Source organism: Canis lupus, chromosome 6 (assembly GCF_011100685.1).
Source record: "Canis lupus familiaris isolate Mischka breed German Shepherd chromosome 6, alternate assembly UU_Cfam_GSD_1.0, whole genome shotgun sequence".
Lineage (NCBI taxonomy): Eukaryota > Metazoa > Chordata > Mammalia > Carnivora > Canidae > Canis > Canis lupus.
In genome coordinates, this window is record NC_049227.1 from 56,748,925 (window position 1) to 56,775,652 (window position 26,728).

The 26,728-nt window shown below is 39.3% G+C and overlaps 1 protein-coding gene across 5 annotated transcripts in view; it reads left to right on the forward strand.

Moving 5' to 3' along the window:
• The first annotated feature begins 2,603 nt into the window (after positions 1–2,603).
• EVI5 (ecotropic viral integration site 5) overlaps positions 2,604–26,728 on the forward strand; it is a 194,722-nt gene continuing 170,597 nt past the window's right edge. For 3 of the 5 annotated variants that reach the window (XM_038541354.1, XM_038541348.1, XM_038541355.1), the window contains exon 1: positions 2,604–2,790. The gene's annotated coding sequence lies outside the window, so the exon portion shown is untranslated. Of the gene's footprint in view, positions 2,791–12,833; positions 12,851–23,472; positions 23,547–26,728 lie in introns of those variants that run through there. The other 2 variants (XM_038541350.1, XM_038541351.1) reach the window with 2 other exon arrangements.

Here is a 26,728-nt window from a genome sequence, read left to right on the forward strand (position 1 = left end):
ACACACTTTTGTAACTCATACCTCTATCAAGATTTAAACCATTTTTATTACCCAGAAATTTCTCTCATGTACCTTCAAAGTAAATTACCTACCAGAGGCAACCAGTTATACTTTCTTCACCACTGATTTGGTTTTGCCTTTTCTGGAACTTCAAATAAATAAAACCATACAGTAAGCACTCTATTGTGTCATTTATTTATTTTTTAAAAGGTAATATGTTCACATGGGTGGAAACTGAAAAGGTACAAAAGGGCAGTCCTGTCTCCCAGGCACCCAGTTTTCCTCTCTTGAAGCAACCAATGTTATTAGTTCCATGTGGGCCTGTCCTGTAGCTACCATTAATATAGGGGTTTATACCAGAAGCTTTGAGAACTCCATTTTATAGGTTACCCAAAGAATATTGTGATAGCCCAGCTAAAACAATATAAAATCAGTTTTAAAAATAACGAGTTTTTTTTTAGTTTCTGATTCCAAATGTCAAACTGTGACATTTTACCTTTCTATGACTTAGGTAATCTTTAAGCCACATCTTGTTCAAATTCTAACATTCTATGATTTTCATTCATCAATTAAACAAAAACATATTGAACAAATATGGAAATATAAACATGATCCAAAGAAAACCAAGCTCCTGGACTTATGAATGTATAGTCCAGTGGTGGGGAATAAAAATTCAACAAAATTATACAACTACCATTTTAGCACACTGTGATAAGAAGAGACCAAGGTGAGGTCTGAAGGTGCTTCTCAGAGGTACAGACAAGAGCTGACTGAAGTCAGAAGGATGAAGGTTGGAAATGCTACTTGCACTGAACAAAGCATTTGCACAAGCTCTGTGGAAAGAGGAAGATTTGAGGGATTGGAGGAGGCCAGTGTGGATGGAACAGAGAGCAGGTTGGAAGAGACAGAAGTAGTTTGAACAGTAAGATAAGGTGGAGAGAAGAGATTGATTGACAAGGCACCTGAATATGCAGGGCTTGGTTAGTAAGGGATTTTGTCTAAGAGAATGGGAAGCTATGTAAGTGGTTTACCTGGGAAGTGACAGGGTCACATGTAGTCTTTTGTGTGGAGAAGAGATGAGAGAGGAACTAGGGCGAATGTGGGTAAGCCATTTAGAAGAGTAGGTTAGGCACTCCCCCTTCACCCAGGTGGCTTAGACTAGGGTGGTGATGAAGGAGATAGAACAGATTCAAGGAAAATTTCAGAGGATTGGCTGATAGATATAATACAGGAAGGAGAAGTAGATTTTCAAAATATCTCTTAACTTTTTCTTTTTTTAAGATTTTATTTATTTATTCGAGAGAGAGCGAGAGAGAGAGAGAGAGAGAGAGAGAGAGCAGAGACACAGGCAGAGGGAGAAGCAGGCTCCATGCAAGGAGCCCTACGTGGGACGTGATTCCAGGTCTCCAGGATCCCGCTGAAAGCAGCTGAAAGCAGACGCTAAACCGCTGAGCCACCCGGCCTGCCCTATCTCTTAACTTTCTTATACAAAATGGATTCAGTTTCCATAAAATTGTTGACCAAAATTGACTTTAAATAATGGCATGACCTAAAAGTCATGAAAAAGTTTGCCCCTTAAAATTTCAAGGTTTCAAAGTTGCTAGCTGGGTGGAGGGCATGTTTCTACTTCCTATATTTTAGTATTTCCTAAGCCTGTTTTTTTTTTTTTAAAGGAGAGTTCTTTTCTCTAAAATGCTTACCACAGTGGAATCCCTTCTGGAGATTGTAAATTTATATCAGAAAATAACCGGGGGCTATCTAATATTTAGGCAAACAATTTTGGAGTCCTTTTGTGCTGGCAGTTGTCATTTTGTAACTTACAAATGTGTAATGAAAGTAATTTATATTGCTCTTATCATTTTTTCTTGTCCGCCTTTCTTGGAGTTGGACTGGAATTGGTAGATAGTTTCGGTCCCAAACTAACTACTTCTAAGAATTTATTTCTTCGTTGATACTGGATGGTTGCCCGGCTGGACTTCACGTGTTTGTGCCCATGTTCCGCCCCCTGTCGGACTCTGCATAAACCCAGCGTGGCCAGAAGACTGAAGGTAGAGGCATTTGCCATCACAAATGGTATTTGCACAGTGATCATTGTTTTGGAGAGTGACCGAGGTCACTCTCGGGGAGCTCGGGGGGCCTTTCGGAAGCCTGCGCTAGGCGCCGGGGGCCGGCGGCCTGGGAGGCGCGTGGGCGAGGCGGTAGCGGGAGGCCCGCAGCTGCGAGCTCGGGGTCGTGCGGGGCCCGCTGGGGGGGGGGGTGGTGTCCGGGGCAGCTCGTACGCGCAAGGGGGCGGTTCAAGAGACCGGGAAGTCTGCAGCTTGTAAGGCCGAGGGCTGAGCGCTTTCAAAGAGAGGCGGGGGAGGGAGCGGGATTTCCCCGCCCCCGTTCCCCCACGGCCCAATCCCTTCGGCTTCTCCTTTTCTCCTCCGGCCGCCCGGCCCCTAACCTGCTCGAACCCATTATGCGGTAGAGGCGGCCGGTCTCTTTAAGGCCCCGCCGCGCCTGCGCCCTGGGCTTTCCTGACGCGGCGGGCCGGACCCCGGAGGAGCCTGCGGGCGGGCAGGGCAGGGGGCCGGGGGTCGGGGGTCGGGGAGCAGCGCCGCGGCGGCGCCCGCAGGCTGCGCGAGGCTCGGAGGCGGCCCTGAGCTGCCGGGCGGGCGCGGCGCTCCGGGGGGCGAGGAAGGCGGCCCGGGGAGCCGGAGCGGGGCCGAGGCGCTGAGACGCGGCGGCGAGGCTGCCGGCTGGATGGGAAGTTAATGTTTACGGCGGAGTCCACCCAACGTTTCCAAGGTGAGGGGCGCCGCGCCAGGCCGGGCGGGCCGCGAGCCCGGGTTCCGCTGGGCGCGCGGCGGACGGCGGGGCCGCGGCGCGGCGAGCGGGGGCCGCCGCCGAACTTGCCGCACGAGCGGGGCGGGCGCGCTCGGCGCCGCCGGGGCCTAAGTTCGCTGAGGCCGCGGCGGCCCGGGACCCTCCCGCCGTGGGCGCCGGCTAGGAAGCTCGCCGGCGGCGCCTGCACTGGACTCGCCGCGAGGCGGAGGGACCGGGCGGCTTCGGGGGCGCTCGCCCGCGGCTCCCGGGGGACGCTGACCTTTCGGCCCCGCCCTCGAGGCCAGGAGTCCGTGCTCGCCGGGCGTCTTCGCGGACTGAGACCGCCGGCGCCCCTGACTTGCAAAGTTGGCGTCTTTACGTGGGCCCCGGGATTCTGCGCAAGGCGTTTCTCCAGGCGGGTGGGTGACGGGCTCGCCAGGTGTGCTGCGTGAGCCCCAGGGATGCGCTCGGGCAGCGGTCGCACCCGTGCCCGGATCACCTCATGACTAGCGGGGCAAGCCTCAGATTGACCGCAGAATTTCCGGTACATTGGATTGTGGTGTTGGTGTTTGCTTTAGAATTGCCGTGATTTCTTTGTGCCTTTTTTTTTTTTTTTTTTTTTTTTTTTTTTGAGGGGAGGGGAGCGTCTTAAGTCAGTTGTCATCCTTTCAACGAAGAGTTAAAAACTTTGGAGTGGTTCCTTTGCTTTTCCCTGTATCCTTTGCCGTTAGAGGTGACTTTGAAAAAGCAGCATTTTCTCGCACAGATATCTTTTCTTTGGGTTACACTGTAGAATAATAAACTCCTTTCTTCGCTGAAATGAGAGAAACCCAGTGCTCCTTGAAAATCAAGAAAAGCTATCTGTTGGTGGTTTTTACTTTTGTTCTGGACTGATATGTGTTAGCAGTTTTTTTTTTTTTTTTTTTTTTGGTTTTTAATTTCATTCGTAAACTTTGTTGAGTTCACCTGAAGCTCCTTTTCTGTTCTAAAACGCTACTAGCCTTACGGTCTCTGAGAACTTTGTGTCAAGAAAACTTAGAAAACTTATTGAAGAATAATAAACAGAAAAAGTGCACAATCCGGAGTGCAGGTAAAGGAATTTTTTTTTTTTTTTTTACTAAGTGTGCCATCGCAGTTCAGGAAACAGTATTTCTAGGTTGGGGTTTATTTTTATTTTTTTTTATTAAAAAAATTTTTTTTTCTTTAAAAAAATTTTTTTTCTTTAAGATTTTATTTATTTATTCATGATAGTCACACACACACAGAGAGAGAGAGGCAGAGACATAGGCAGAGGGAGAAGCAGGCTCCATGCAGGGAGCCCGATGTGGGATTCGATCCCGAGTCTCCAGGATCGCGCCCTGGGCCAAAGGCAGGCGCCAAACCGCTGCGCCACCCAGGGATCCCTAGGTTGGGGTTTAGACCTGGGAGTGGAATTGGTTTGTGAGGTATGTGAATGATAAAACTCTAGCATTAGGTACTGTTGAACATTTTCCCAAAGTGGTTGTGCTAATTAGCAGGGAATGGTAATCCAATTACCCCACATTCTTGCTGATGCTTGTCAGTTCAAAACATTTTTGCTATTCTGGTAGAGGTGCAATAATATATTAGTGTGGTTTTATTTTGTGTTTTCCTAATGGTTGTGGCTTTATCTTTTATTGGTCATTTGTATGTCTTTTGTGAGATGTCTGAGTCTTATTTTTTTAGGATTTTTTCGATAAGAGCCCTTTCTGGGAGGTACACACACACACACATATCCATATCTGTAACCTATACATAGTTTATCTTATTCCATTTTGTCTTTCCATCTTTTAATAGTGTTTTTTCTTTTTTTTTTGATGGACATTGTTAATTTCAATGAAATGTATTTACTGTTTTTCTTTGAGTACTGCTTTCTGTGCCCTATTTAAGAAATCGTGCCTAGCCTAAGAATATGAAGATATTTTCCTATGTTACCTTACAGAAGTTTTTTTCCTTACAGAAGTTTTATTTTGTTTTACTTTTCACATTTAATTTGTGCAATTTCGAGTAAATTTCAGGTGGATTGTAGGGGATCAAGATTCACTTTTAGCCAGGTGAATATCTTTTTGACCTAGCACCATTTTTGAAAATAAAGTACCATACTTGTCCCTCTGCACTGTGTGACACTTTCTCATAAATCAGGTGATTGTTTAAGTGTGGATCTGTTTGTGGGTACTGTATTTTGTTTTACTGGTCTATTTGTTATCCTTGCACCAGTATCACTATTAATTAATGTAACTGTATAATAAGCCTTGATATGTGATAGTATAAGGCCTCTAACTTTGTTTTTTTTAAATATTGGTCAGTTCTTTCCTCTTAGCATTTCCGTATAAATTTCAGATTCTGCTTGTCAATTTCAATAGATTTTGGAAATTGGAATTGAATCTATATATATCAGTTTGGAGAGTATCTTAACATTGAGTTTTCTAGTATATGAGCGTGGCATATACTTGTATTTATTTAAGTCTTTTTAAAATTTCAGTAATGTTTTGTAGTTTTCTGTGTAGAAGTCTTGCATATCTTTTATTCTTAGCTATTTGAAATTTTTGATGTTACTTTAAATGATATATATATATTTTAAAGATTTATTTATTTATTTATTTATTCATGACACATGTAGAGAGAGAAAGAGAGAGGCAGAGACACAGGAGGACAGAGAAGCAGGCTCCACACCAGGAGCCCTCTGCGGAACTAGATCCCGGGACTCCAGGATCGCGCCCTGGGCCAAAGGCAGGCGCCAAACCACTGAGCCACCCAGGGATCCCCTTTAAATGATATTTTAAAATGTCATTTGTGGCTACTATATAGAAGTACAGCTATTTAAGACTTTAATCTTCACTCAGGACTGAATCCAAATTATACTTTGTATGTTCTAGTTTTCCAAGTTCTGTATGTGTGTGTGTGTGGTGTCTAGTGTCTAGTCTAGTACCAATTAAGGAGTATATAGTATTGAGTATATTGAAAATCACTGTGTTAGGCCTTTGTAGATACAAAGCTGATTAAGATGCTGCCCCTGCCCTTAAGGGGTTTAGAGTCTAGGAGGGTTAAGTAGAAACTCAAGAAGAGACCTTTATCCTCCACTAAAAGTGCTATTATCAAAATTGGTTTGGCAGCATGCAAAAAAGACATTTAAATCAAACTGGACAGGGGAGAAAGTGGGGGAGGTAATATGACTGGCTCGCACTGTTCTGAGAGCTGAGCAAAGGAAGTGGGCTGTGGGTGGATAGGGGCTGCTATTTACTATACAAGCTTCTGCTTAATCCCTTGGCTTTCAACCCTAGCCTCACTCCAGTCTTTGGGAGTCTGGAGTCTCTCCAAGTCACTGTTTCTAGAGAATAAATTTATGAGTTGACATAAATGAAGGGAACTAGAGGGTCTATATTTTATAAATTTGATGCAGACTAAAATTTTTAAAAATTTTATTTATTTATTCATGAGAGACACAGAGAAAGAGAGGCAGAGACACAGGCAGAAGGAGAAGCAGGCTCAATGCAGGGAGCCTGACATGGGACTCGATCTCGGGTCCCCGGGGTCACGCTGTGGACTGAAGGTGGCGCTAAACCGCCGAGCCACCGGGGCTGCCCTTGATGCAGACTTTATTTTATTTTTTTTAAAAAAGATATATATATATTTTATTTTTAAATTTTTTTTTCAATTTTTATTTATTTATGGTAATCACAGAGAGAGAGAGAGGCAGAGACACAGGCAGAGGGAGAAGCAGGCTCCATGCACCGGGAGCCCGATGTGGGATTCGATCCCAGGTCTCCAGGATCGCGCCCTGGGCCAAAGGCAGGCGCCAAACCGCTGCGCCACCCAGGGATCCCTGATGCAGACTTTAAATTGCTAACCTGCTCTTCAGCCCCATACCTCGTCCCCACTGACTGACCACATACTGTCTGGAAACTCCCAAGTCCTGACCCTGCCTGGGGTTCTATGAGTGAAGCATATCAGCTTTTGACCGTATTCCCTTATGCAGGCCTGTAGGTTTGGCTTCTTTTCTACTTAGTTGTGTATTTTTCTATGTCTTTCTTGTTTCACGAATGCCTTATCTTCTTTTATCTATCTGAGAATGTTAAAGATAGTTTCTTTAAGCTTTCTTTTTCCTTGCATAGTTTGTTTCCTCCAAGTTACTTTTTTTCTGTTTGGCATAGCCTCAGCACTAGAGATCCTCCTCAGAGTTTTGATAATCCTTGGTTTTTGTTCATGAGTGAGAGTGGACAACTAAAAGCCGATTGGAAGCCCTGAGCTTGTAGATGGGGCTTACTTCCAGTTTTACTCTATGAACTCCATAGAACAGTGGTTCTCAGTTTTGGTTGCACATTAGAATCATATGGGGCACTTTATTTTTTAAAATATTTATTTATTTATTTATTATTTATGATAGAGAGAGAGAGAGAGAGGCAGAGACACAGGAGGACGGAGAAGCAGGCTCCACACCAGGAGCCCGACGCGGGACTCGATCCCGGGACTCCAGGATGGCGCCCTGGACCAAAGGCAGGCGCCAAACCACTGAGCCACCCAGGGATCATATGGGGAACTTTAAAAATACACAAACACACAGCTAAACTAAATACAACTGAATCACTCAGATTAGGACCCAAGTAGCAATATTTTTTAAACATTTAGGTATGATTGCATACAGAAAGATACACAAATTTTAAGTGTAGTTTGATTTTGTCATGTATACACCCATATCATCAACACAGGATACAGAGAACCTTAGAAAGAATTCCTTTATATCTCTTTGTCTTCCTTACTCCCTGCCCAGAGGCAACCGATATTCTGATTTCTATCCCCATAGATTAACATCAGTATTTTTTAAAGTTGTCCAGGTGATTCCCCTTTGTGGCCAAGATTGAAACCATTGGTTCAGGTGGACTGTTGGAGTTACTCTAGCGTCTTTCCTTTGGTCTGGCCAGATTTCCCAGAGAGTATCTTTCAGTTTTGTTCTTGGAGGGTAGCAGTTTGGTTGCCAGTGATCTGAGAACTCTAGAAAAGGGAGTAGGTAATGAACCATAGAACATTTAGTATGGGGCGGGCCTGGGTGGCTCAGCGGTATAGCGCCACCTTCAGCCCAGGGCGTGATCCTGGAGACCTGGGATTGAGTCCCATGTCAGGCTCCCTGCATGGAGCCTGCTTCTCCCTCTGCCTGTGTCTCTGCCTCTCTCTCTCTCTCTCATAAATAAATAAATAAAACCTTTTTTTTTTTTTTTTTAAAAAAAAGAACATTTAGTATATAAGATCACATAATTTGCTTTTTTTTTGTTGGGATACCTGTGTCTTCCACCATGTGTGGTTTACCCTTTTGAGAGATTAAATCTCCAATCAGCTGCTGCACTGAGGATGGGCCACCCAGCAGCTTGAGGAGGAATGGGGTCTAGGTTTCTAAATGTTCATAGCTTTCACCTGATCCTTTCTTTAGTCTCCCATACCCCTCTTTGTTTTGGCAGTCCTGGAGCCTTTTGAGGAGTGTATAGTATAAATTAGGTTTGTTCTGAGTTGCCAGCACTGCTAGTTTGTAATTTGGCTGTCTTTAACAAAGTCAGTTACCAATCCTCCATCTTCTTTCCAGCTTCCAAAATTTTATTGCTGTCATCTCTTCTGTTCTTCTGTCCTTATGGTTTATGAGCTAAAAACAGAACACAACAACATCATTTTCTTTATCCTTGTTTTAGTAGAGTTTTGGGGAGAGAGGAAAATTAGATGTGTGTGTTCAATCTGCAAACTTAACCTGGAAGTCCATCATCTGCTTTCCTTTATACAAAAATGTGTTGCCATCTGCTGTTCACTCTTGTCTTCTACTTGTAGGGCTATATCTTTTAAATCTCTTTACTGTTATCTAAGTAGAGTGTCAGGAGGGAGAGTACCTAAATATTGGATCAAACTGTCATTTTTCTAGAAGTCCCCAAATTCTTTCAAGAAGTTCTTGTCCCAGAATTGTACATTCTTAGGATTGGAAATGATTTCAAAGGTAAGCCAGTCTAGTGAACTGATACTTTGTATAAAGTGGGAATCTCCTGGTGAAGAGGGGATTCATGATTGGAGAAACAGGATAGTGGATCTCTGCAAGGGGTGTGAAAAATCCATATAGACATCAAACATTTAATATTGAAAGAATAAGTAATCTTGCATATTTGTAACATATAAAAGTTACTAAAAATAATGGTGGTTTTGTCTTTTCAGTCAATAATACTTCAACTATGGTCATGAAGGAAGAATATTTTGAAGAAAGATTATATACTAGAAAATATTGGAAACTATTGCTAAAGATAAAGTTGTAGCGATTTTAGTTTGTAGTTAACATAAACTGATAAATTAAAACCACCCGTTAAAAGCTTTATGTTAAGTTTCGCTAATAGCTTTGTTCTTTGTACTCTTTATTTTCTTTAAAATACTTATTAAGTCTCTAGGTTTCCAAAAGGTCTTTGAGACAGTTTTTTACCATAAAGTTTACAATGAAATGAAAATACTATTCTCAATATAATTTATTTTCTCTTAGGCTAAATTTATACAAATTAAAGTATTTACCTTTAAATTGTGTCCGCCCTTTTATGTGCTAAAATATCTTTTTTCATAAGAAATTTGTGGTGGTATTTTATTGATTTCTTACTGTCTTTATTACTTAATGTCCTTATTTGACACCAAAGGCTGCCAGCCCCATTTTGCTCTTCAAATTAATTTCTGACAAGTTTTGTAAAATGTAAAAGTTTGCTTATCACTGCCCACAATTCTCAGTGGCCTTTTTTGCTCCTCCACCAATTATTTTCCTTCTGTTTGCATATAAAATTCAAATATAAATAAAAGATAACACTGGCAGTTATCACTGTCTATCTTGGTCATATGCTAATTCTTTCTTGGAAGCATGTAGGTTAATTAGTGTTTTGTAGATAGAACTTGTTCGCTGTGGCCCCATATGTTTGCTCAGAAAGGATCATCCCATTCTCATTATTTCAAATTTCCTGGTGTGTTTATTTGTTGCCATTTCTAGGTCTGTTTAAAATTGTATCTGTAGTTCAAGAGAGCTTTCCCCCCGCCTGTGCTATTTGCAGTTTATCCTTTAAGTGGCCAAAGATAATGTGGATTTAGTGCTTGTTAATTGTTCTTTGTACTAATCTAGCCCTGACAGTTGTACTCTGAAACGTGTTCCCTAAAGCTGGTCAAACTGGCCATTATCTGGTCTTCATTGTTGGTTTCGCTATTCATCGTCTTGTGGGTTCATGATTAGGGCTCTCTCCTTGAGGACCTGCTAATTCCTGTGTTCTTGGAAGAGACCTTGATGAGAGATAGGAACAGAACTGGTTTTATTATTGATCATTCCTCTTTTTTGTTTTTCATAGCAAAGTGCAAGCACTGATACAGAAGTGAAGATGAGAGATAGGAACAGAACTGGTTTTATTATTGATCATTCCTCTTTTTTGTTTTTCATAGCAAAGTGCAAGCACTGATACAGAAGTGAAGATGGGAATTTTGTCTTATTTTCAGTTGGTGTTCAAAAGATTAATAGCTGTCTTCTTTTTTGGCCTAGTACAGATCTTTTGCTATGTTAAAAATGAATCCAACATTCTCATGAATTATGCTTAGTAAGTTTGTTAGATCAATGTTAATAGATACTGGATAAAAGTGTAGTTTTAATGAACAATTATATAATATGTTTAAATGAGCTGCATGAGAGAAAAGTTTAATGCTACCAGGTATACTAGAAATTAAGATAGTTAAGAAGACACGATGGTGAGAAGATAGAGCTTAAAGTAAATTGAATATATATATATTTTTAAGATTTATTTATTTATTCATGATAGACCTAGAGAGAGAGGCAGAGACACAGGCAGAGGGAGAAGCAGGCTCCATGCCGGGAGTCCGATGTGGGACTCAATCCCGGGACTCCAGGATCGTGCCCTGGGCCAAAGGCAGGTGCCAAACCACTGAGCCACCCAGAAATTCCCCTTAAAGTAAATTGAAAATGAGTTTTAGGGAATAAGCCCATGGAAAGTCTAATGCCTTTGAATATTTATCTGAAATACATGTAAGGGATGAGCACAAAGTTAAAGACTTGACTGCCTTTTTGAAAATGTGGAGAAGCTTCTTTTCTACCGTCAATGAGCAAAGTTTATAAAGGTTGTCAAATATGATGGTACATTTACGTGTTAACATACAAGATCAGAAAAATGAATCAGTAAGTGATCTAGAAATACAAAGAAGCTATAAAATTGTCAATAAGTCATTAAGAACCACCAAGATAACACATATTGAGCATCTCCAATGTCTAACATAATGATAAGTATTGGGAAGATAATGATGATCTATTCTACATAGATAAAATCCTTTCTTTTTTAAAATTTTTATTTATTTATGATAGTCACACACACAGAGAGAGAGGCAGAGACATAGGCAGAGGGAGAAGCAGGCTCTATGTACTGGGAGCCCGACGTGGGATTCGATCCCGGGTCTCCAGGATCGCGCCCTGGGCCAAAGGCAGGTGCCAAACTGCTGCGCCACCCAGGGATCACTAGATAAAATCCTTTCACAAAATTTACAAACTAGGGGAAGGCACAGTTGATACATTGTTTCTAAGTGAGATGATGGTTTTGTAAAAAAGAAAAGTAAGTGAATAGTTTTCTTAAATCTTGAGGCTTTTTTTTTTTTTTAATATTTTATTTATTCATGAGAGACACAGAGAGAGGCGAGGCAGAGACATAGGCAGAGGGAGAAGCAGGCTCCCTGTGAGGAGCCTGATGTGATACTCAATTGCAGGACCCCAGGATCATGACCTGAGCCAAAGACAGACACCTAACCACTGAGCCACTCAGGTGCCCCTCAATCTTGAGGCTTTTTATAACTAGTAAGGGAAAATACTGAGTGAAATAAATTTTAAATCTTAATATTTGCTTTAAAAGTTTTTGGAGTAAATTTATATATAGCATAGAACTTAACTATACAATGCAGTGAGTTTTGATCAATGCATATGCCTTTGTGCATCTCTCACCCTCTCCTTCATGGTTCTTTTAGTCAGTTCCTGCTCTTTTTTTTTTTTTTTTTTAACCACAGAGTAGTTTTTCTTGTTCTTGAACTTTACATAAAAATAGAATAAGTGTGTATTCTTTTTTGTCTGGCTTCTTTTGTTCAACATGTTTCTGAAATTCAACCATGTTTTGTTTTGATTTAACCGATTTAACTGTTTTTGCACATATCAATAGTTTGTTCTTTTTAGTTGGTGTGTTATCCATTGTATAACTATGATATAGTTTATCCATTCTGCCATTTGGCTTTTGTGAATAAAGCTGTCATGAACACTTGATTATTGGTCTCTTTATAGACATACTTTTTCTTATTTCTCTTGGATAAATAACTAGGAGTGAAATTACTGGGTCATGGGGCAGATATGTGTTTAACTTTAGAAGACGTTGCCATACCATATATTTTTCCTGATTGGTTCTATTATTCTACAGTCTAACGGGCAGTCTGTGAAAGGTCTAGTTAAGTGACAAATCGGAAGTGAGTTTCCGAAAGATTGTTCTGGTACAGTGGGGCACAGGACTTAAGATAGGGAAAACACACAGTAAAGTAATATAGTTGAAAATTGATGTATTCCTGTTTCAAGTAATTGATAGGGAGAGAGAATCTTAGGGGATTCTAGAGCTATGGTATGTGGAGTGAGGATAAGGGAGAAGTCAGAATGACCTCCATGTATCTGTTCTAGGCTGGTAAATATTGGTGTGGCAGCATTAATGGAACCGTTGAAGAGTAGATTTTGGAGGGAAAGGAAGGTAATAATTCTGTTTTGTTTATAAGTAGTAATTGGGGGTAAAAGGAAGTAGATGAGATAGCTCTGGAAGTGCATGTAGTGAGGAAAAAGCCCAGGTTAGAATGGGATCTTTGGGGGCCATTGACGTTTCAGAAATGACCTGATGAAGAGGAGTCTGCTAAAGAACAGAAAGAGTAGCCACTAAAGAAGGAAAACCAGGAAACTGATTTAACAGAAGTTGAGAACTTTGAAGAAGGAGAGAAGAGCTTGAATGTAGTGCCTGTGAGTAAAAAAATAAGTACAGCCATTTTGGAGGTTAATTTTTTTCTATGTATATCTGCAAAAAGTTTAAATATCACTTTTTTTTTTTTTTTTTTTTTTTTTTTGAGAGAGTAAGTGCATGTGAATGCATATGGGCAGGGAGGGCAAGGTGGGTGGTGAAGGGCAGAGGGGAGAGTGAGGGAGAGAAGGAATCCTAAGCAGGCTCCACACCCAGCATGAGTCCAATAAAGGGCTTGTTCTCATGATCTGAGATCATGGCCTGAGCTGAAATCAAGAGTCAGATGCTCAACCGACTGAGCCACCCAGGTGCACCACATTTCTTTTTTCCTTCTTTTATTTTTAAAGTAATCTTTATACCCAGTGTGGGGCTTGAACTCACTACCTCGAGATCAAGAGCTGCACATTCTACCAAATGAGCCAGGCAGGCACACTGAAATTTCACATTTCTTGATCTCTTATTTTATGGAATAACTCCTAGAGAACCACAGAAATATGGAAAGGTATGTTTAGAGGTATTCATGGCACCTAGTATATAATAATAAAAAAATTGAAAACAACTCAAGTAGCTGTCAATAAAGGATTGCTAAATTTGGCATCTGAGTGATTCAGTCGATTAAGCATTTGCCTTCAGCTCAGGTCATGATCCTAGGGTCCTGGGATCGAACCCCACATCAGGCTCTTTGCTCAGTGGGGAGCCTGCTTCTGCCTCTTTTGCTCCCCCTACTTGTGCACTCACTCTCTCTGTGTCAAATAAATAAAATCTTAAAAAAAAAAAAGGGTTGCTAAATAAAATACGGTACATTCTTATGATAGAATGTTATACAGCTAATGTAATATGCTGTATATTTATTGCTACATTTCCTATTGCTGCTGTAATAAATTAGCAGACTTAGGTTAAAACAAAGACTTAGTCTCTTATAGTTATGGAGGCCAGAAGTCTGAAATGTTTCACTAGGCTAAAGTCAAGATATTGGCAGGGCTGTTTTCAAGGGCAGAATCTGTTCTTTTGCCTTTTCCAGCTGTTTGAATTGCATTCTTTGTATTACTTGCATTGTCTTCTGTGGCCTCTTCTTCTCTTCTAAGCCAAGAGTTTAGTATCTTCAGATGGGCCCAATCCAGATAATCCGGATAACCTACTCATCACAAAATCCTTGTTAATCCACCAAGCCTCTTTTGCCATTTAAGATAACATTCATATGTTCTGGGTATTATGATGAGGAGCTCTCTAGGAGACTATTAATTAGGCTACTACATAATACTAACAAGGACAGAAGATTGAGATGCATTTTAAAAATTCTCAAATATATGTATAGTATGATCTAATTTTTAAGTTAAAAATACATATATACTCAGTATATGTATAGAAAATAATTTTTTTTAAGAATAAATCTTGATGGAGATAGACTGTGCTGCTAATGGGTGATCTTTGAGAGTAGGATTACAGAGTATTTAAACTTTTAATTTTTTTCTGTGATTGGGCAGCCCCGGTGGCTCAGCGGTTTAGCGCTGCCTTGGGCCTAGGGTGTGATCCTGGAGACCCGGGATCGATTCCCACGTCAGCATGGAGCCTGCTTCTCCCTCTGCCTATGTCTCTGCCTCTCTCTCTCTCTCTCTCTCGCTCTCGCTCTCTCTCTCTGTGTGTCTCTCAGGAATAAATAAATAAAATCTTTTAAAAATAATTTTTTTCTGTGATATTTCAATTCTTTTTTTTTATAAGTTTATTTTTTATTGGTGTTCAATTTGCCAACATATAGAATAACACCCAGTGCTCATCCCATCAGGTGTCCCCCTCAGTGCCTGTCACCCAGTCATCCCCACCCCCCGCCCACCTCCTTTTCTACCACCCCTAGTTCATTTACCAGAGTTAGGAGTCTCTCATGTTCTGTCTCCCTTTCTGAAATTTCCCACTCATTTTTTATCCTTTCCCCTTTATTCCCTTTCACTATTTTTTATTATTCCCCAAATGAATGAGACCTATAATGTTTGTCCTTCTCCGATTGACTTATTTCACTCAGCATAATACCCTCCAGTTCCATCCATGTCAAAGCAAATGGTGGGTATTTGTCGTTTCTAATGGCTGAGTAATATTCCATTGTATACATAGACCACATCTTCTTTATCCATTTATCTTTCGATGGACACCGAGGCTCCTTCCACAGTTTGGCTATTGTGGACATTGCTGCTATAAACATCGGGGTGCAGGTGTCTGGTGTTTCACTGCATCTGTATCTTTGGGGTAAATCCCCAGCAGTGCAATTGCTGGGTCATAGGGCAGATCTATTTTTAACTCTTTGAGGAACCTCCACACAGTTTTCCAGAGTGGCTGCACCAGTTCACATTCCCACCAACAGTGCAGGAGGGTTCCCCTTTCTCCACATCCTCTCCAACATTGGTTGTTTCCTGCGTTGTTAATTTTCCCCATTCTCACTGGTGTGAGGTGGGATCTCATTGTGGTTTTGATTTGCATTTCCCTGATGGCAAGTGATGCAGAGCATTTTCTCATGTGCGTGTTGGCCATGTCTATGTCTTCCTCTGTGAGATTTCTCTTCATGTCTTTTGCCCATTTCATGATTGGATTGTTTGTTTCTTTGCTGTTGAGTTTAATAAGTTCTTTCTAGATCTTGGATACTAGCCCTTTATCTGATATGTCATTTGCAAATATCTTCTCCCATTCTGTAGGTTGTCTTTTAGTTTTGTTGACTGTTTCTTTTGCTGTGCAAAAGCTTCTTATCTTGATGAAGTCTCAACAGAATAGAGAATCCAGAAGTGGACCCTCAACTTTATGGTCAACTAATATTTGACAAAGGAGGAAAGACTGTCCACTGGAAAAAAAGACAGTCTCTTCAATAAATGGTGCTGGGAAAATTGGACATCCACATGCAGAAGAATGAAACTAGACCACTCTCTTGCACCATACATAAAGATAAACTCAAAATGGATGAAAGATCTAAATGTGAGACAAGATTCCATCAAAATCCTAGAGGAGAACACAGGTAACACCCTTTTGGAACTTGGCCACAGTAATTTCTTGCAAGATACATCCATGAAGGCAAGAGAAACAAAAGCAAAAATGAACTATTGGGACTTCATCAAGATATTTCAATTCTTAACTAACATTTTCTAAACAGAGAAATGGCACAAAATAAAGGATAGAGTATTATACTGGGTTACATGTTGTAGAGAGATAGAGGCTCTTGGTGAGTGACCTTAGCAAGTGGTTTCAGTAAAAGGGTAGCATAGAAGCCAGATTGCAGTGAAAAAGTGGGAGGTGACGAAGGGAAGAATGAACAGCTAAATATTGTTCCAGTTGCTTAGCTATGAGGGGTGGCAGGATGCTGTGAGACTGGGATACTTAGAGGGATAAATAAGATCCAGTGAGATTTTTCAATATGGCAGAGCAGCAGGTTTGAAAGTTGAGGGCAGAAACTGGGAGGAATAGAGAGAAATTGAGTTCCAGGATAATTCAAAGAGCATGAGGCTGAGGTCTTCTGACTTGGTTAAGCAGAAGACCCACTTGCTTGTAGCAGCTAAGACCTAGAGGAGTGTGGCTGGCTATGCATAGTAGTTAAATTTATGTTGTAGTTTTATTCAGTATTATCAGATTTAAAAAAAAATCTCTTGCAATCCTGCTTGCTGCTTTGGCATCTTCTGAAAGTCTGAGGTTATTGTTTATGTAAATTTAGTCTTTTTAATGCACTCTAACTGTTTTGGTCTGTCCTCAAAACTTCTGATTGTTTCAGTAGTCTAGCATATGAGTTTCAGAGATTAGACCATAGTTTTCTAGGTGCAACATTTTGGGATTTTTTTTACTGTTACTGAAACTAATTTTTGCATTAAAAGATCTGCTTAGGGATCCCTGGGTGGCTCAGCCGTTTAACACCTGCCTTCGGCCCAGGGCGCAATCCTGGAGACCCGGGATCGAGTTCCACGTCGGGCTCCCTGCATGGAGCCTGCTTCTCCCTCTGCCTGTGTCTCTGCCTCTCTCTCTCTGTGTCTCTCATGAATAAATAAATAAAATCTTAAAAAAATAAAATAAAAGATCTGCTTAGGGACACCTTTGTGGCTTAGCCATTGAGCGGCTGCCTTTGGCTCAGGGTGTGATCCTGGAGTCTGGGGATGGAGTGCTGCCTCGGGCTCCCCATGCGGAGCTGGCTTCTCCCTCTGCCTGTGTCTCTGCCTCTCTCTGTGTGTCTCGTGAATAAATAATATCTTAAAAATAAAGATCTGCTTATATAAGTTTGAATCAGTTTTCTCTTGATTCTAGAATGTTACAAGAGGAAAGCATGGGAAATAACATTCACTTCCAACTATTTTCAAGTTCCTAACAAAAAGAGCTTAAATAACTTTTGAGTAGCTTAAGTGACTTGAGGAGGCCACATGTGTCTTGTAAATAGAACCTGGTACTTTTTTTTTTTTTTTAAGATTTTATTTATTCATGAGACACACATACACATACACAGAGAGAGAGAGAGAGAGAGAGAGAGAGAGGCAGAGACACCGGCAGAGGGAGAAGCAGGCTCCATGCAGGGAGCCCCACCTGGGACTCAATCCCAGGTCTCCAGGATCACGCCCTGGCTGAAGGCGGCACTAAACCGCTGAGCCACTCTGGTGCTTTTACCTTGTTGAGATGCTGAGGATCTTTTTTTTTGTTTTTTTTGTTTTTTTAAAGATTTATTTATTTATTTATTCATGATAGATATATATAGAGAGGAAGAGACACAGGCAGAGGGAGAAGCAGGCTCCATGCTGGGAGCCCAACGCAGGACTTGATCCTGGGACTCTAGGATCGCGCCCTAGGCCAAAGGCAGACGCTAAACCCCTGAGCCACCCAGAGATCCCCCTGCTGAGGACCTTTTTAAAAATTATTGTTTCATTGATAATTTTCAATTGTGCTAGGATTTCCTGATTTTTCATATGTATTCATCTATCTAGTTTTGATTAACATATATTTCCCCCTCATGATTTGATCACTCTTCCTTTTTTAGTATCCGTGTAATTAATTAACATGACTAGCATTAAGGTAGAAGTTTTAGGACTTTGCTGTGATCTGTGCACTATTTATCCATTTGGAGAATTATGTTGAAGATTTTTTTTTTAAGGTTTTACTTATTTATTTATGAGAGACAGAGAGGCAGAGACACAGGCAGAAGGAGAAGCAGGCCCCTCAAAAGGAGCCCAATGTGGGACTCGATGCCGGGATCACGCCCTGAGTTGAAGGCAGATGCTCAACTGCCGAGCCACCCAGGCGTCCCTATGTTGAAGATTATTATTGCCATTTTAAGATTTTTACAGTGGTAATTCCTTCTTATTTCACATTGAGTGACAGTGCTTAACACATTTATTTTTTTATTTTTATTTTATTTATTTATTTACTTATTTTTTTAATTTTTATTTTATTATTTATGATAGTCACAGAGAGAGAGAGAGAGAGAGAGAGAGAGAGAGGCAGAGACACAGGCAGAGGGAGAAGCACGCTCCATGCAGGGAGCCTGACGTGGGACTCGATCCCGGGTCTCCAGGATCGCGCCCTGGGCCAAAGGCAGGCGCCAAACCGCTGTGCCACCCAGGGATCCCAACACATTTATTTTTTTAAAGAGCACATGAGCAAGTGGGGGGAAGGGCAGAGGGAGAGACAGAAACTTAAGCAGGCGTGGCACCTAGCTCAGAGCCCACACGGAGCTCAACCTCACAACTGTGAGACAATGACCTGAGCTGAAATGAAGGGTTAGACACTTGCCAACTGAGCAACCCAGGCACCCCTTAACATACTTTTTGACACAATGCTTGATATAGTGTGTATACTGAATAAAAAATTTGTGTAATATATGATAGATTTTAGGAGATACTTGTTCTGAATTTGTGCTTTTTTTCCAGACAAGATTGAGACATAGGTAAACCAGTATTTTAGTACATACTCTTATTGCTGCCAGGAAAAAACTGTGTATGTGGATATGTCCTTTTTTTTTTTAAATTTTAATAAAGAGTTTTGTGTTTGTAACAGTGGAAGGTTGAGGTCAGGGAACAGACTTAGTTCCTTACCCATGAACTTCAGCACCTCAGCTATAGCAATTTTAGGTGCAGCTCAAAGGATCAAATTTTAGTTAGATAGCACTCTTATTCAGTGTTCTTTAGATAGCATTTTCTCCTCTCAGTTATAATACAAAAATATTTTGGGGGAAATTACATCAGTAATATGGTAATACAATAAAATATTTTACAGAATAATAATTTCCCGTTCTGTAAAGGAAAAACAATCTTTTTGTTAAATCTAGTAAAATTCTGTATTATAAATAATTTCATTATAAGAATTGATGGCTGGAAAAAATGTGGCATGATGTAGTGGAACAAGCATTTTGCTTTGTCATTTTCATTGTTTAACCTCTCTGGGTCTGTTTTTTTTTTTTATTTTTTTTTTAAGATTCATCTATTCAAGAGAGACACAGAGAGAGAGAGAGAGAGGCAGAGACACAGGCAGAGGGAGAAGCAGGCTCCTCACAGGGAGCAGGATTTGGGACTCGATCCCAGATTCAAGGATCACGCCCTGAGCTGAAGACAGATGCTCAACTGCTGAGCCACCCAGGCATCCCTCTGGGTCTGTTTTTTTTTTTTTTTTTAAACCAGAAAGTATGTTTTCATGTTTACTGTGCAAAGATGGACATGAGGAGTGCAAGTAATAGATGTAAAGTTCCTGGAGTAGTAGCTGTTATGTGTTTTGATGTCCAATATAAATAGCAGCTGTTATTTTATGATTATGATGTTATTAAAGGAAGACTAAAAAATGCAGAAAGGACAAATGAAATTTATATGGAAGGTAGTATATAAGGAAGATCAATCTGACAGCAAGATTAGTTTCAAGTTTGTATTCAGTTTTGAATTACCAAAATAGCTTTACCAAAACTAACTGTAAGATCATTTTCTCATATGTTAAGGTGATAAATAATAATATACCTAATTATTGTGTGTGCTTAAAAATATCTTATTCTTTGGATGGTTTTAGTTGGCATAGTAGCAGGAGAGATTCTAGGTTTGTGTAATACCTTTTATGGATTCTTTACTGAAGTGTATAGCATTAAGTAAGACTTTTTTTAGCATGAACAAAACTTAATTCAGATCCATAGCTCATTGTAATTTTGGTCATTTAATCAAGATGGCTTAAAGGAGCACTATTTCTTCTTAAGAAATATGTGTTACCTAGTAATTAATATATGAATTCATAAACATGAAAAATATCTTAATACTGGGTAGTACTTGAAATGGCCAGTTAAAATATTTCATTAAATTTTTGAATATGATTGAACTTGTATAACTCTTAGGTTTTTTATTTTTATTTATTTTTATTTTTTTTAACTCTTAGGTTTTTTTTTTTTGTTTTTTGTTTTTGTTTTTTTTAAATATTTTATTTATTTATTTATTCATGAGAGACAGAGAGAGAGAGAGGCAGAGACACAGGCAGAGGGAGAAGCAGGCCCCATGCAGGGAACCTGATGTGGGACTGGATCCTGTGTCTCTAGGATCAGTCCCTGGGCTGAAGGCAGCGCTAAACCGCTGAGCCACCTGGGCTGCCCTAACTCTTAGATTTTAAATGCTAAGCGAATGCTAATTCTTCAGGATAATTGCATGCTATTTCTAGTACAGTTTCAGATACTTTAAACATTTAAAATATTAAAACTGAGTAGTACTTCATTCACTTGAAATGTTTCAATCATGTAGCCTATAAATATCAGCAATACTCAGATGTTTTGAATGGGTTGGAAGAGTGTGTGTGTGTGGGGGGAGGGGGTAACTTTATATGTAGCTTACAGTATTTCTGAGCAAAGTCCAGTAGAATTAAGGGAATTTAGGGACGCCTGGGTGGCTCAGTGGTTGAGCGCCTGCCTTTGGCCCAGGGCGTGATCCTGGAGACCTGGGATCGAGTCCCACATTGGGCTCCCTGCATGGAGCCTGCTTCTCTCTCTGTCTGTGTCTCTGCTTCCCTCTCTGTGTGTGTCTTTCATGAATAAATAAATAAAATCTTAAAAAAAAAAAAAAGAAGGGAATTTAGTTAGCTGGAGAGCATTGCACATGGCACCCTTTAGAAAAGTTCTTTAACTATAAATACAGATTTGCAACTATTAAACTGTAAACTTATTATTGGAACATTAAATATAAAATATTAGCAACAAACTGATATTTTATATTTAGAAGATCTTTTGAAAAAACTCAAGTCCCATAAACAGGTTAGTTGGAGTTGGTAGCCATGGTAAAATTCTGTTTTCCTCCAACATAGGCATGGAATTGTCGTGGCCATTGGTTTCTATTCTCTGTTCATTTTCTTTTCTTCCTTTTTCTTTAGAAACTATTGTTGTAGTTTGTAAAGTGGGAAGGTTTCCTTTTGTGCATAATGTTAAAGTCAGGAAAATGACCAATGTTTCTCTAGATATGTTGTACAGATCTGCTCTGTTAATATAAAAAATTATAAAAGAGGTTTTTGTTTATATTCTTAAGACTTTTTGTATTAGTATTATTACATGGCTTAAAAACTATTGCAGTCTATAATAGACTATTTACAAAGGACATACAGATCTTCATGTGATACGTTGACAATTTCATTTTTATTTTTTTTATTTTTATTTTTTTTAAATTTTAATTTATTTATGATAGTCACACAGAAAGAGAGAGAGAGAGGGGCAGAGACACAGGCAGAGGGAGAAGCAGGCACCATGCACCGGGAGCCCGACGTGGGACTCGATCCCGGGTCTCCAGGATCGCGCCCTGGGCCAAAGGCAGGCGCCAAACCGCTGCACCACCCAGGGATCCCGACAATTTCATTTTTAAATAGAATTTCCATCTCAATATTTTAGTTAACTTCTTAAGTTGGTAATCAGATTGGTTTTGGGCAGGCCCTGTTCTGTCAAAATCCCCAGGGTTATGACATGTTCAAAAGTGCTATTTTTTTACTTTGATGTTCTACAGTTAGTTTTAGCTCACCTTCCTATCAGTGATTTATACTTGTCAGGATGTTTTTGTTTTGGGTGGGGCCAAATGGTCAGTATTCTGGCTTCATCATTTATTAGCTAATGGATCTTAGACAAGTTGTTTAATCTACACAAACATCAGTAAAACCTATATTAGGGTTATGGTGAGGATTGAATAAGATAGTGGATGTTGGGCAGCCTGGGTGGCTCAGCGGTTTAGCGCTGCCTTTGGCCCAGGATGTGATCCTGGAGACCGGAGATCAAGTCCCACGTCAGGTTCCCTGCATGGAGTCTGCTTCTCCCTCTGCCTGTGTCTCTGCCTCTCTCTCTTTGTCTCTCATGAATAAATAAATAAAATATTAAAAAAAAAAAAAGATAGTGGATGTAAATCATGTCACAGTGTCTGGTACATAATAAAGTATATTATAGATGGTGGTGGTGGTTGCAGTAGTAAGTACAAATTTGTATACAAATTTCACTTTTTTGAAATTCAGCTCTAGACGTAGGAGGGATCATAGAGATGGAAATGCACTGTATGCCTACAGAAAATAAATTAACTTAGAAATTTGTCATGACACTTAAAGGAAACTAGTCAGCAGTGTTGCTCTTATTTCCTGTTTTTTTCCCTTTCACTGTAATATCTGTTCTGTTTTTTGATTCCTGTTGAAGGCAGTGCTCTGTATCTTCCCTTCCTCCATCTCTGTTTAACAGCTGTTAACTTACATAAATGAAAGACATAATTTGAAATTCTTCGTGGATATTTACAGGCTATGTTTTGAAATCTGTATCCTGGGATCCCTGGGTGGCTCAGCAGTTTAGCGCCTGCCTTCAGCCCAGGGTGTGATCCTGGAGACCTGGGATCGAGTCCCACATCAGGCTCCCTGCATGGAGCCTGCTTCTCTCACTGCCTGTGTCTCTGCCTCTCAATTCTCTCTCTCTGTGTCTCTCATGAATAAATAAATAAAATCTTTAAAAAAAAAAAAAAATCTGGGCAGCCCAGGTGGCGCAGCGGTTTAGCGCTGCTTGCAGTCTAGGGCGTGATCCTGGAGACCCTGGATCGAGTCCCACGTCAGGCTCTCTGCATGGTGCCTGCTTCTCCCTCTGCCTGTGTCTCTGCCTCTCTCTCTCTCTGTGTCTCTATGAATAAATAAAAAATCTTTAAACAAACAAACAAAAAACATTAAAAAAAATAAATCTGTATCCTATATTTATTGATAATAACTTAAAACGTACAAGACATTGCTATTTATATTTATGCCCATGTTTACAGAATTGGAACAGTACTTTTTTTTTTAAATGACATGATCTGATTTTCACTGTTTATTTTTTTAAATATTTTATTTATTATGGAGAGAGAGAGAGAGAGAAAGAGCGAGCGAGCAAGCAGAGGAAAGGGTAGAGGGATGGGGAGAGGGAATCCCAAGCAAACTCTGCACTGAGCATTGAGCCCAATGCGGGGCTTGATCCCAGGACCCTGAGATCATGACCTGAGCTGAAATCAAGAGCCAGACACTTAACCGACTAAGCCATACTGGTGCTTCTGGAACAGTACTTTCTTATATCCTGCTAAAAAGATTGAAGATGTATATTACATTTGTACCAGCCTTAAGTCCTACCGAAACAAGGTTAAGTGTAAATAATTTTTTTTCTTTTCACACATTTATTCAGTTGAATATCAAGTTTTTCATTGGCTCAGAATTTCCAGAACTTTGAAGAATGAAGAGAAATAACAATGTATACAGGTATAAGTTAATTTTTTATGTTTACATTGATATAGACCATTTTGAAATTTGAGCAAATGTTTTAGAATGTACTTCTAAGTTTGGTACATTGTTTATTTTGGAAGCATAAAAGACCTTTCTGCATCCATTTGCCATTAAAAACATGCAAAAACCTACTAAAAAAACATGTTGCTAGAAGTTGGTGAGCTCTGGACTTGTAATCCTGTATAAGCAGAGTTGTAGCTTAAGTAATAATCCCAGAAATACAACATCCTGTCATTCACCTACCTCCCAGATTCCCTGTGAATTTATGGATTCCTGTGAAGCTTATGGTAAAACTTGATATGCTTGTAATAATCAATTTCAGACTAACTGTATAAATGATTTAAAAAGTAAGATGTAGGTGGAAGACCTTGAATATCTATAGATTTGTCCATCTATTTATTCTTAAGGCCGGCTTTTGTTGTTGAGTGTCTAGTGTATAGCAGGTATGTGATAGGCATGCTGAAGGGCAAAGTAGCACCTTCTTTTTGGTCAGAACGAAAAAAAAGATGCTGTCAGGTTCCAACTCTTCTCCCTTCTCAGTGGTATACCTAATCTGCAATCCTGACCTCAGTATTGATCTCTTAGTATCTTCAGCATTTTGTTGCTTTCTCCCATTTATTTCCTTATTATATATTATTTTTCAGGTTAGAACATATATATCCTGTCATGACAAAGGATTTTACGAAAAGGATTTTCCTTCATTTATGCAAATAATACATATTTTCAAGAAAATTTGTAAAAAATAAGAAATATAAATATGGGTTTTAGCATGAAACCATAAAGTTAACATTTATATATTATAGAATATATAATTTTATATATATTATACTCTGTATATTCTATATACGTATATATATTTTACATCTAATAGAATATTATAGAATATATAATTATATATATTATACTTTGTATATTCTATATATGTATATATATATTTTATATCTAATAGAATGTAGCCTGATAGTCTATTTAATTTTGTTGTGGTAATTCCTGTTGGCAGTTTCTGTTGCTATTTGCCTTTATAGTCCCTCTGTTGGTGTTCCAGCCAGAGCAGACTATTAAAAGTATGTTTGGCACTTGTATGCCAATGTTTATAGCAGCATTATTCACAATAGCCAAAGGAGGAAACAAGCCAAATGTCCATCAACAGATGAATGGATAAACAACAGATGAGTGGAGATCTATTTATCTATCTACCTACTTATCTATACCTATCTTTCAACCTTAAATATATCAAGTTTTTCATAGTCCAGAGTTTCTAACACCTTGTAGAATGAGAGAAGCATATATATAATGAAATATTATTCAGTCACAAAATGGAATGAAACTCTGATACATCCTGTGGTGTGGATAAATCTTGAAAACATTGTTGAATGACATAAGCCAGATGCAAAAGGACAAATATGATTCTACCAATGAATCTAGAATAGATAAATTTATACAGTCAGAAAATAGATGAGAGATTACCTGAGGCTGGAGGGAAGGAAGAATGGATACAGAGTTCCTCTTTGGGGTGATGAAAAAGTTTTGGAAATAGACAGTGGTAATGGTTGTACGACATTGTGAAAATAATTAATTCCAGTGAATTGTATACCTAAAAATGGTTACAGTGGTAAATTTTATGTTAAATATATTTTACCATAATTAGGAAAAAAAAATCTATTTAGAACTCTTAAGGGCATGTGGCTAGTTCACAGTTTTACTTCTGCGTGAGGTGATCTCTCTCATTCATGTTCCATCATGCTCCCCTAGTTCCTGCTCCATATTTTTTTTTTGAAACAGGCTGGCACTGATTATTTGAGTGGTATTTTATGGATAATTAAGAAAATTTTTTTTTGCTATAAATGTACATCACTCAGTGAAAAAATCTATAAATAAGAAACATTTTGAAAACAAAATGAAATCAGAAAAATTCTTTTTTTATCTTTAGTATACCTTATAAATAGTATGCTTTTCTTTCTCTTATCCTTTATCTCTTCCTGATCATCTCTCACTATTTTTGATATATATATTCTTTAATTATACAAGTTTTATATAACCAAATTGGAAATAATTGGGAAAAGAATGAAATTCTAACTAATATTCAAATTCTAACATAACCTTGGTTTTAATCTTGTGTATTTCCCCCCTTCCCATCTTTTTTGATTTTATTTTATTTTTTATTTTTTTAAGATTTTATTTACTTATTCATGAGAGATACACAGAGAGAGAGAGAGAGAGAGGCAGAGACACAGGCAGAGGGAGAAGCAGGCTCCATGCAGGGAGCCCGATGTGGGATTCAATCCCGGACTCCAGGATTATGCCCTGGGCTGAAGGCAGGCACCAAACCGCTGAGCCACCTGGGCTGCCCCCCCCTTCCCATCTTAACACCACAGTAATGAAAACCTATTTACAACAGCTTTTTAAACCTAGTACATCATTTCCAACTATCAAGAAAAATTACAAGATATACTAAAAGACAAAAAAGACAGTTTGAAGAGCTAGAACAAGCATCAGATCTAGCTTTAGGTATGGTAGGGGTATTGAAATTATCAGAACAAGAAAGAATTTAAAATAACTGATGAAAATGCTAAGGACTGTAATGGATAAGGTAGACCGCATGTAAGAATAGATGGACAATGTTAGATGAGAGATAGAAATTCTAAGAAAGAACCAAAAAAGAAATGCTAGAGATAAAAGACATTGTAGCAGTGTAACAGAGAAACACTGTAACCATTTGATGGGCTTAGTAGATTGGACTACTACTGGCTGAGGAAAGAATCTCTGAATCTCTCTGAAAGGAAAGAGAAAAAAGATGAAAAAAACAACAACAAAATATTCAGGAACTGTGGGACAGCTACAAAAGGTTTAACATATGCGTAATGAGAATTCCATAATGAGAAAAGGAAAGGAACAGAAGAAATATTTGAAACAGTAATGACTGAGAATTGCCCCAAAATAACATCAGTTAGTGAATCACAGAATACCAAGCAGTATAACTGTGAAAAACTACACTCAGGCATATCAGTTTCAAACTACAGAAAATCAAAGATAAAGAAAAAATTCTGAAAGAAGCCAGAGGAAAAACAAACCTTATCAATGGAGAAGTAATGATGAGAATTACAGCCAATTTCTCAGCAACCATGTAAGCAAGAAGAAAATGGAGTAAAGCATTTAAA